Source organism: Bombus impatiens, unplaced genomic scaffold (genome assembly GCF_000188095.3).
Source record: "Bombus impatiens unplaced genomic scaffold, BIMP_2.2 scf_0317, whole genome shotgun sequence".
Lineage (NCBI taxonomy): Eukaryota > Metazoa > Arthropoda > Insecta > Hymenoptera > Apidae > Bombus > Bombus impatiens.
This window is the reverse complement of record NT_176736.1, coordinates 1,476,950-1,487,988: the sequence shown is the minus strand read 5'-3', so window position 1 is coordinate 1,487,988 and position 11,039 is coordinate 1,476,950.

Genomic DNA, 11,039 nt, shown 5'->3' with positions numbered 1-11,039 from the left:
CCCCCCATACGTATTTTTTATATATTAATGAATTAACGACGTACCTTCTCGCGTTTTTTTCGTCGATAAGCGAATAGCTCGAGAGAGTTCGGTGGTTCCGCGCGCAGGCAGGCAGGCCGTCCGAGGTGTCGTTCGTCACACCGCTTACACACACACACACACACGTACAAACACACGCATACACAAACACAGAGGCAGACAGACACACAAGCAACAAGTATACGTAAAGCGAAACTCGTAATCGAGACGTGTTTCGGCTAACACACACGGGTTTGAGGATGTTCGATTCGACGACCAGATTAGAAGCAAACAAAACAAAAAAAAATTGATAACGATTGTGATACGATATCTAACTTGCCTATGTTTAAATGAAACAAAAAGAACAAAATGAAAGAGAAAAGGGAAAGGGAGAAGAAGGAAAAGAAAGAGATATAGGTGATGGGAGGAAGATACGTTGCCTCGAGAGGGAGGTGAATACACGACCACGAGAAGAATGCCTGTAAATATGTAAAGCCGTTCGCTCCGACGAACAAACAAAAACGAGTGGAGGAAGAGCAAAAAAAAAAGAAATGTTGAAATGACGCGAAAAAGAGCGAGCAAGAGAGTGCATGCTTGGCTGCGCGGACGCTGCGTGGATCCGTGTGTGAATGAGAAGAAAGGAGAGAGAAAGTGTTGCGAATGCGTGAGCAAAATCGAGGGTAGAACGAAGAGAGACGGAGAGTGTACGAGTGGGTAGAATCGCTAAAGGATGAGAGAAATAGGAGAGAGAAAAAAAAGGCGAAACGAAGGAGGAAGGAGAAGATGCGGAGAAAGGGAAAGAGCATGAAGGTGAGAGGGCCAAAAAAGGAAAAAAAAGGGAAAGGAGAGGATAGACGTATGGATGAAAGAGAAGGGTGAGTGAAAATGTGAAATGGGAAGAAGAGAGATTAGGTAGGATTTACGAGGACGGCGTATCCCCCCAGAGTGCTGAGCCATAGCTTTTCGGGGTACGACAAGTTGACGATGACGATAGTTGCGCGAGGGGAGGGTACGACTCTTGTATACTATAGTAATATTTGAATGTATATTTATACGACAGGTTATATTATTCTATTAACTATAATGATGATATTTTGAATCGGTTTTAAAATCAGATTGGTGCTGAACGTAACACTAGGTAAGCGACACAAAGCAAAAGAAGAAAAAAAAACGCGAAAGAGGAGGGAACGTGGAAGAAGGCTGAGACACCGTAGAAGTAGTGTAAGTAGGGTAGTCGATAGAGTAGAGCACGAGAGAGAGTGTGAGAGAGAGAGAGAGAGAGAGAGAGAGAGAGAGAGAGAGAAAGAGGAGTAAATCCGTGGGGGGAAAAAGAAGAGGAATAAAAAAGACTTTCGTAGGACCCTCGTGAAGTCCGCTCATCCGGAACTTAATAATAATAATATTAATAATAACACTAATAATAATTACTAGTAATAATAATAATTATAATTATAATAATAACGCAATTATCATCACATCAGCCGGTGAACAGAAGGTAACGAACGGATAATAACAAGAACAAGAAGTAAAACAGGAAGAATGTTTCGTGGCAATACTTAAGAGGAAAACGATACGAAATGGGGAGAGAAATACATACACGAACACAAAAGGAACACACACAAAATATTGAGGAAATTTCAACGTACTAGAGAATAGTCTTTTAAATTTCTATATTAAGACGTGTGATCTCTCTAATTATTGTACATTATATATATATATATTATATATATATTATATATATATATTATAATGATCTATACCTATAGATGACGAGATGCATAAGTATATGATTACGATTATACGTATATTAGGCGTTCTACAGTTAGTCTTTTATCATTTAGACACAGAGATGATTTGAAGATGAATAATTGTGCGGCCATATTCTCTGTGGCCTGTTTGTAGTGCCTCGGAATTGCTGCTCGCGGCAGTGATTTGACCGTATTTTAGGATGGTATATTAATAATTATATTGAGAACTGCAATTATCGATACTCTGATACAGTACTAAAGGTGGAAGAAGCAAGAATAAAGAAAGATGAGTGGAACCGAAAGGAAAGAGGAGGAAGGGAAAAGAAAAGAGGAGAGAAAAAAGGAAAAGGGTGAAAGACGAGAGTTTAAAGGAAAAGAAAAGAAAAGAAAGAAGCGAATGAATGAAGTGATCGTGTCGTCAGGCGTCACGTTAATCGACTCATTAAATTATTAAAGATCTACTTATATCGCGTTTACAAAAATAGGTTAGCGAGAAAAGGAAAAAACAAAAAGAAAAAAGACGTGCGGGAGCGCTAGAAATCGGGAGTTAGAAATCGACGACGCTGTGATCGTTCGCTGATAATCACTTTTAATCGTACTTTTTCTTTATTATTTTTTTTTTCTAATGATATTATTATTATCCTCGTTGCTCTCTATTAACTTCTTTCCTTAGTTGTTGCTTGCGCGTTAAAAAAGAAAACGAACAAGAACATAAGGAAAAAGATCAAAACGAAGGAGTAGGTTCTTCAGAAAACATGAGGAATTCTCCGTGATTCAAGAGTATTATGATTGTTACGACATACTAAAATTTCACGGGACAGTCGATCGTGTCGACATCCCGATCTTTTTTAGATTCGCTCGTCCCTCGTCCCTTGTGCGATTTTAGCGGGACTGATCTCACGACGTTCCTCATTTCGCGATTCAAATCGCCGAGTTCTCGGGGTGCTTAAATTCGATAGAAAATCGCGTCGTTTGCCGACATCCTTATGCCTTCCTGAAAATCTTATTAAACTTTCTACAGATCGTTTCAAAGTTCCGAAATATCTTGCGACTGCAACTGATCGACATCATTTAAGATTTAAACGGAAACAACTAATAATCGTGAAAACTTTCGAGCGTCAACTGCAAATCTTGTTTCTCTCTTCTCTTTTTTCTTTTTTTTTTTATTCATCGGTCATTTATATTTTCTTTTTTTTTCGGTTAAATTTTCGCTCGTCGAAAAATACGTGCCGCGCGTGAAAACAATAATTCAATCTTTCCGTTTCGCGACAGAACGACAGGGCGATTTCACGTGGACGAGCGAAATATTATTCGCCAGTGAAATAATAATTGGTTTATTAGGTGTTTGTCGATCGGCGAATAAAATGTGACCACACTATATCGAAAGAAAATCGCTCATTGAATACGGTCATTAAACAATCGTGTCGAACATCTTAATTGACGCCGTTCCAATTTCTCTTTAGGTTTTCGTTTCGTATAACTCCGAAATTTGATTTCTTTTTTTTTTTTTTTGCTTATTATGTCGTTTCTTACACGAAACACGAATCACGGTTCTGCACGCGACGCGATTGGATTATTAGGTTTCACGTAAAAACTCGATCAAATTCTTCAAACGGGAATCTTTTTTCAACCATATTTTTAACGCATCTTACGCGTGTTTTTTCTCTATTTCGTCGAGAACGCGATAATAAAAAAGCAAAAGAATTATTCGTGCAAATGGGATTAAGATCCTTTCGGGCGTGGCTGACCGTTTAATTATTTTTTCTTTTTGTTTTTCGCAGGGCGAAAGAATATATCGTCAGGTCAGGAAAGATTGTTTTCGAATAGAAAAAGATACTCGTTTTAGTATGTTTGTCGAAACAGAGTTGGAGGTAGAGAATAGGAAGAGACGAGAAAAGGAAAAAGAGAAAGACGACTAATTATTGTAAAAAGAAAAGTGTAGATACGAACGAATATTTTCTTTTTTTGTTTTTGTTTACCATCTGTTCTAACTCGTCGTATTCAACATAACGATATATCATCTCGTATCTTATTATTATCGCTGTTAATTAATTATTATTAAGTTTCTATCGCGAGAGATTTTTGCATACGGTGCAGTGGTTGGTATCGTTCTTTCCTTTCTTTTTCTAAATAGAGATTTTCCTTTTCTTTTTTGCTGTCACCCTTCCACACTTTTTGCCGTACTTTTCTCCGTTTTTTTTCTTTTTTTTCGCGACGCCCGTCGACTGTACGGAACGTTCTTTGATCCTCAATGTCCGACATTGTTAAGACGTTTCCTTACGTCCTCTTTTTGTAATACTTCTTTCTTTTTTATACGGATTATTCTTTATCGAAATAATTCCGACTACTAGTGCTTATGCTTATTATTCTCTAATCTCGCAGTCACAAAATCGGCCGTGTGATATATACATATATGTATTTATAGCGTGTCGCAGGGACGAAAGAAATCCGATTGATTTTTAACTCTGTTTAATCCTTTTATATATATATTATATATATAAAATATTTTATACCTTTTCGCGAATGTACTTTTTTGCAAAAAAAGAAAACGAAGCGCGATAGCCAGCTGATCTGGCCCGAGACGACAGGGACGCGTTATATTTTTACTTTTAAGTTCCGTGTATACGTGCCGGTCGCAGAACTCGTTGCGAACTGCTGCGAAACTGGTTCGGGTGGTTGGACGACGTCAGAACCTTGTGTGGTGCCATTTCGATCGACGAAACACTCCGACGAGCGTCGTCAGAGCGCGGATGAAGTAAAGAAACGACGAAAAACAAAAAAAGCACAGAAAAAGAAAAAAAAAGAGAAGAAGACGAGTAGAAGAAGAACGAAAAAACGTAAAAGCAAGAGGAAAAGAAAGAGGGCGGAGGGGAAGTACTGTGATATCGATTCACTATAGCGAGATAAAGAGACAAAATACAAAAAAGAAGAGAATGAAAGACGGGAGCGCGGAGAACAATCATGAAAGCGTGTATATGCACACGATCGGATGATCCACGAGATGGTATCGTTGTGCACGATAAGCGTCGACGTATACGATGTTACGATAATGTTTATTTATAAGCGACTTTTCTATTCTAATGTGTACAGTATGCACGACGAGTAATCGGGTTCGTGGATTATCTGGTCTTTTCTCGCGTGTGTAAGTATACTACGCGTAGAATGGCCGACAGTCGGCCGGCTTTTTACCGAATCGAACCAGAGGAATCGTGAAACGTTCTTGCTTGCCTTTATCGCTGGCAAATATCGCGGATAGGGAACGGATAGAAGAGAAAGAAAACGACGCGCGTCGTCCCGACGTCGATCGAATAACTATTTCGCGATAGCCGACGTCGTCCGGCCGCTCTTTTGCACCGACCAACTTTGTTAAATAACTGTTACTGCTGCCTACCGCTACGATGCATTTATTATTTGTCATTTTATTTTTTGTCTTTTATATTTATCACTTGTTGCACGTTTCATCGAGAGAGGAGAGAGTGTGAGAGAAGAGTAAATATATACGGACTCGAAAAGAATGCGAAAGAGAGCGAGGATGAACAAACATGGAGAGAAAGAAGAATCGAATCGCGGATACGGGTCGCAACGTTTTCTTCGCGACAGAGAACGCAAACGTTTCACGTCTGTATACACTAAATGGGAAGAACAAGGCGATCTGTGTTTCTCCAATTTTGTTTTATCTCCTTTTTTTTTATTACTATTACTATTGTAATTTTGTAATTTTTTCTTACTACGTATTTTTTTCTTTTTTTTTTGTTCTCGTCTCTTTGAAATCTAATCTCGGTTGTGTGCTTTCAAGACGTAGAGCCGAAGAGAGGCCGCGTTGGGCCGCGTCATCCCGTGTCGTCCACTGAATGCTCAACATAGATTAGGTTATAAGCTTTATATATTATTACCTATATAACGATTAATGTAAATTATTGTTTCTTCTCTCCCTTTATAAGACTCAGGGCTCACGGCCCCGCAGACGGGGCCAAGCCTCGCGACAGGATGACGCGACCTGGAACACCTCTCTTTCCTCTTTTAATTCCTCTCTAGTTTTTACGCAGATAACTCGTATACTTCTGTTCGCGTTCGTTTTGTTTTTCACTTTTCTTTTCTTTTTTTATATATCTAGAGAGAGAACGAGACACACCTTCACACGAAATCTCGGTTTTATACGTATTATTAATTTATAACCGGCGTACCAGCGATTAAATTTTTTTTTTTTTTTTTTGGTGCACAAAGACTATCACCAATGCCACCACGACCACCACACACCCACTTCGACACACGAGATCTCGCTTTCAAAATTTAGCTTTAAAATTTTCGATGCGGACGCTGATGCAGGTGCAATACATTACGGATGTGCATATGTACACTTAGGATCGTGCCGCGGTGCGTTGAAAACTATGCGAGTTTTGCTTGAAAAATAGTCGCTCACATTCTAGCGAAAGAAAACAAAAAAAAAAAAGAAGGAAAAGAAAGAAAGAAGAGGAAAAACCGAATGGGAAAAAAACATGAAAGAAAATGTCGGGAAAAAAATTGGTCGCGAAATCGCAAGCGGAAGACGCGTTACGCGTTACCCGTTTTTCCGCGTCGATGTCCTTTTGTCTCGAATGTTTCCGTGTAATTGAAAGCTGGTTCGCGTTAACGTTACTTGTTCACGCGTAATTCTCCACGTTTCGTAAGCTCGTTTGAACACGCGTGCTACTCCGTTTCGACGTGTCGTAACGCGCAAAGGAACGACAGACGCACGGCGAGACGAAAGAAATTCGTTTCTCTTTGTTCCCTCGTTTGAGCCTTTTTATTATTATCATTATTACTATTATTATTATTATTATTATTATTATTATTATTATTATTATTATTCCTATTATGGAAGTTCGTTTCGACGCACGTTTTTTTTCCATTTTGCTTCCATCGTTCGCAGGACAGTGATCAATTTTCTCGCGTGTACTTAGTGTTTCAACGCACGCGTAGCTCGCGTCTTATTTATATATAAATATATATATAGATTTTTATATGTATACACGAACTCGCACGATCGTAAATGTAAAGAGTTTTAAAAACGTTAGAAAAAGAAAAAAAAAAGGAAAAAAAAAGGATTACGGAGGAAGAATCAAATCACCGAAGTGTGCGCTTGGCGCCGGTGATGCATATATATATAAATATATATATATTATACCGTTTTATTTACGATTTTATAATATTTACACGAGAGCAGCGAACCACTGAGCCAAGACTGACCTCTTTGTGTTTCTCCTTAATTCGTGCGCAAAATGTTTCATTTTATTCGACATGTGTTTTTATCAATTTTTTTTTTCTTTTTTTTTCTTCAAGACGACTACTTTAGCTCGAAATTCTTGTGTTGTTGCATTTTCTACCGTGTTGTATTTTCTCTGTTCGATCTCTCTGCGGTCACGGATGGAAGATTCGACGCTCGATCAAACCGCCCACTTTGTTTTGTATGAACGCACTGTGACGAGAGAGCGACGCACAGAGGAACAGAGAAATAGAAAAAAGAAAATAATGGAACAACTTTCCTTATATTAAAAAAAAAAGGAAAAAGACGAAAAAAAATGCAAAAAAACATACGAAAAACAAAAAACTCCTCGCAAGATCACAATAAATTTTTGAATAAAATCTATTTTTTCTTATGTACTCTCTTCATTACGCTCTTCTTTTTCTCTGCTTTACATTTTATTTTACGTTTCTTTTCATTTTCAAGCATCTTGCAGCGCTTCTATGCAACATGGGCCACGTGAACGACATCGCAAATTTCATTTTCCATCCCTGCCCTCTATGATTTCTTTGTGTTTTCCTCTCCCCTTCGGTCGAGTCTAGGTCTAGTTCTCGTTGCTGTTCGGATCACATGCAAAGTTATGCCGAGAAGCCAGGTTCCTAATAATAATTTAAAGAGTGGGAAGAGCAAAAGAATTCCATTCCACTTATTATATATACTCGTATAAAAATATAGTCGGTCACAAAAGTCTAGATACATCCCTTAGATCTAAAATATCAGAACAAAGACGTTAGCAAAATTTCTCGTCAAATTTTGTATTCGTTCAGCTTGGACAGATATTAAAAAAAAAAATAATCGAAATTATTACGCTTATTAAAAGGAAAAAGTGTACGTATACCAGATATAATTTCGCAAAATGACCAAAAAAGTAGCCTTAATTATGTTAATACATATCTTGTACGTTCCCCGTGGGTATCAATAATCGCTTGCAATCTTCTTGGCATTGATCGAATTAAAGGTTGTGCAATTTCTCGTGCAATTTCTTGTTTCAAGAATTTTGTATAATAATTTCTTCTGGTAATACGTTAATAACGAGCAAATTCGAAGTAACTGTGTATCGATACGTAAACGTGGACGTGTTTCAATTTCTTTCCATCACTCGAATACACGAATTTCTTTGAACGTACGTAGACTTTTGTGATTGAGTGTATATTTTGTGACCGACGAGTGTCTCGGGCCCGATTCACCTCGAACTCCGTCAGCTTCCAAAGATACCGATCAGAATTCCTGTTCAGATTCGATACTCTCTCGCTCTTTGTATCTCCTTCTTCATACTCTTTCTCTATCCCCAGTCTGTCGGTTCCATTCCCTCGCCGCTCTAATCCTCTACCAGGCCCGATGATGCATCGTACGCCATTCGACTCGTAATTAATCGAACGCCCGACCGAGCGTTCAAGAGCGTGAATCAGGCTTCGCCATATAGTTATATACATCGAGTATTCTGTGCTCTGTATTTTCATCGTTTTCTCAATTGTTACTGATATTCCCTCTTACTTTTCTTCTTTTCCTTCTTTTTTTTTTTCCAAACGATAAAACTTAGGAAATAGAACCTAGAGGCGTTGACAGAGAAGGAGAGACAAGGCCTTCTCGATGATTTTCAGAGTCGCTTACAGCTCACCGGTTCTTGGCTAGAGCTTTTGTCTCTCGCGAGAGGAATACAAGGAAAGGAACAATCAGTTGCGAATATAATGAAAGAGATCTGAATAGACGGTGTCGAACCACTCGCGTTACTTTCTTTGTTTTCTCAGCCTGTGTTTCTTTCGGCTTGCACCGTTGTTTTTCCTTTCTTTAGTACCCAGACACACCAACTCGTTGTAATCTCTGTACCTTGGTTTTTCGATTTTATTAAGTTTATTCCATAGAGATTCGCTACGACGACGAACAAAGAGGAACGCAAATATAATCCAGGGGAAAATAAGGGGCCCTTCGACGCGGCGAAATTAATTTCGTCGTTAACTAATCCTCTAACAACCTGTGCTAATTGTAAACAAAATTGTAAAACGACCAAGATTTGCTGTTCTCGTCTATCAGCTGACTTATTATTATACCGTCGCTATCGCATTCGCAATAATCGGCTGTTTTTAATCGCATTCACTTGCCTTTTATCACTGGCTTTCTCTTCGATTTTCGAAGCAATCCATTACTATCGCCGTTATTGTTATTACTAGTGCGCGAATCGGCGTCGAATATCAATTCACCGGTGGAATAAATTCGGCCCGTCGTAAATCCCGGGTGGAACGAGCGGCTCGGAAACACAGTTCCATCGCGGTGCAACCAGTTTTGCACGGCCACGTCAGAACGGCCACTTGTCAGAACGCGGGGTTCGCGGTCTTGATTTGGATTATTTGCGCGGCGCGCGCACGCACACACGTTGCAAGCGACTAAGGCTAATACGGTCTGCCGTGTGTAAGTACACGTGGACGCGAAAGAAGACGCTAAACTCCATTACGCGGAATTGTACATTAAAATCTCTTGGCCATGCGGGCGCAGAAGCCATTTGCTTTCATCGAGACCGAGTGGGCCGCAGCGGTTCTCCGGTCGAAACGCGGAAAAACGACGCGGGCAAACGTTAACATCTCGTTCCCATGGTGGAAAGTTCACCGGGTTCGCTGCAAGTGTATTGGGAAAACGAAATCGAAGGTGGATAACGTTTGATGCGGTTTCACAGCTTCGAGTATACTGGCTCCGAGAGTAGAAGATACGAAGTCGGTTTAGAGAGGTCGGATTTTCTTTGAGAAAATTAATTACGCATGTGGAATGCCACTTGAATTTGTTGGATAATTTCATTCGTTCGGAGTATAACACGAGATCTTCGGTGTACTTTTGAATCGATATAATGAGAATCGTTAATATGGAAGTTTCTACTTTTTCAGTGAAAGAGTTGTCTTCCCTTTTTGGTTTTTGACTAAATTACATTAAGATGACGAACGATGATACGACAAATGATTATACTCTGAACTTGATACGTCGTTTCTGAATTAATCTACGACAATTATGCTACATGCGGATTATCCTACGTTCGATTATAAATTCCTGTACGCTCATAATATTGAGACGATAGATTGTCGAACTCGCCAGACTGATCAAACCGATCGAATATCGATCATAACTGAAGTACGATTGATTCGCCTACTTGGAGACCAAGTTTCATACAGAGAGGCCTCGTTTCTCGTTTCCAACTCATTCTTTCGCGAAACCTCTCTATTCCGTGAAACCATCTATTCCCCTGAAAAGGTCCGTTTGAAATTCCTGAGAGGGCAGGCTGAATTAAAATTCGTACAGAAAACGGTTCGAAAAGAGGGGAACAAACTCCGCCGACGAAATTCGATCGATGACCATCGAATGACTGAAAAGAAACAGGGCTACGAGCCGGCCCAACAAAGCGAAGTCGGAATACAGCGCCGATCGATCGAAAAGTTCGAGCGATTCACAAACGCGCGCTCACGAGGCCGGGCATAACGAGTTTGAGAAACTCTGCCGTCTGCGAGGAGGTGCGCGACTGCACTTGACTTTCCAACTTCACGACCGGCGCACGGCTACAAAAGCGAGTCTTTCCCGTCTGCGCCAAGTCTGCGCGATTCTGTTACACCGCGAGAAACGGACGAAAATCGAAATGGCCCGGAGGTATCGTGGAATGGCGTGGAATACCTGGTCGCGAAACATGCAGCGAAAAATTCCCAAGGATTAAGAAACCCACGGGGACCTCTTCAAATATGAAAGAAAGAGAGAGAGAGAGAGAGAGAAAGGCCGTCTTTGTATCTTGCAAATCGAACGCTGTTTCTCTTTTTGCATCGTCTGTGTTTCAGGAGCGATTCTATCCTGGCGAACACCTGTTACGAAGAAATTGCGGTGGATTTGTCGGTCAGCAGGAGCGTTCTCTTTCGTAAAGGGGCAAAAAGAGGTACGGCCACTTGATCGGAGAAAGGGAATGGTTAAATCGTAAGTTACGATACTGCGGATGGTTTAAATCGTTTCGGTAGTTGCATCTCGCT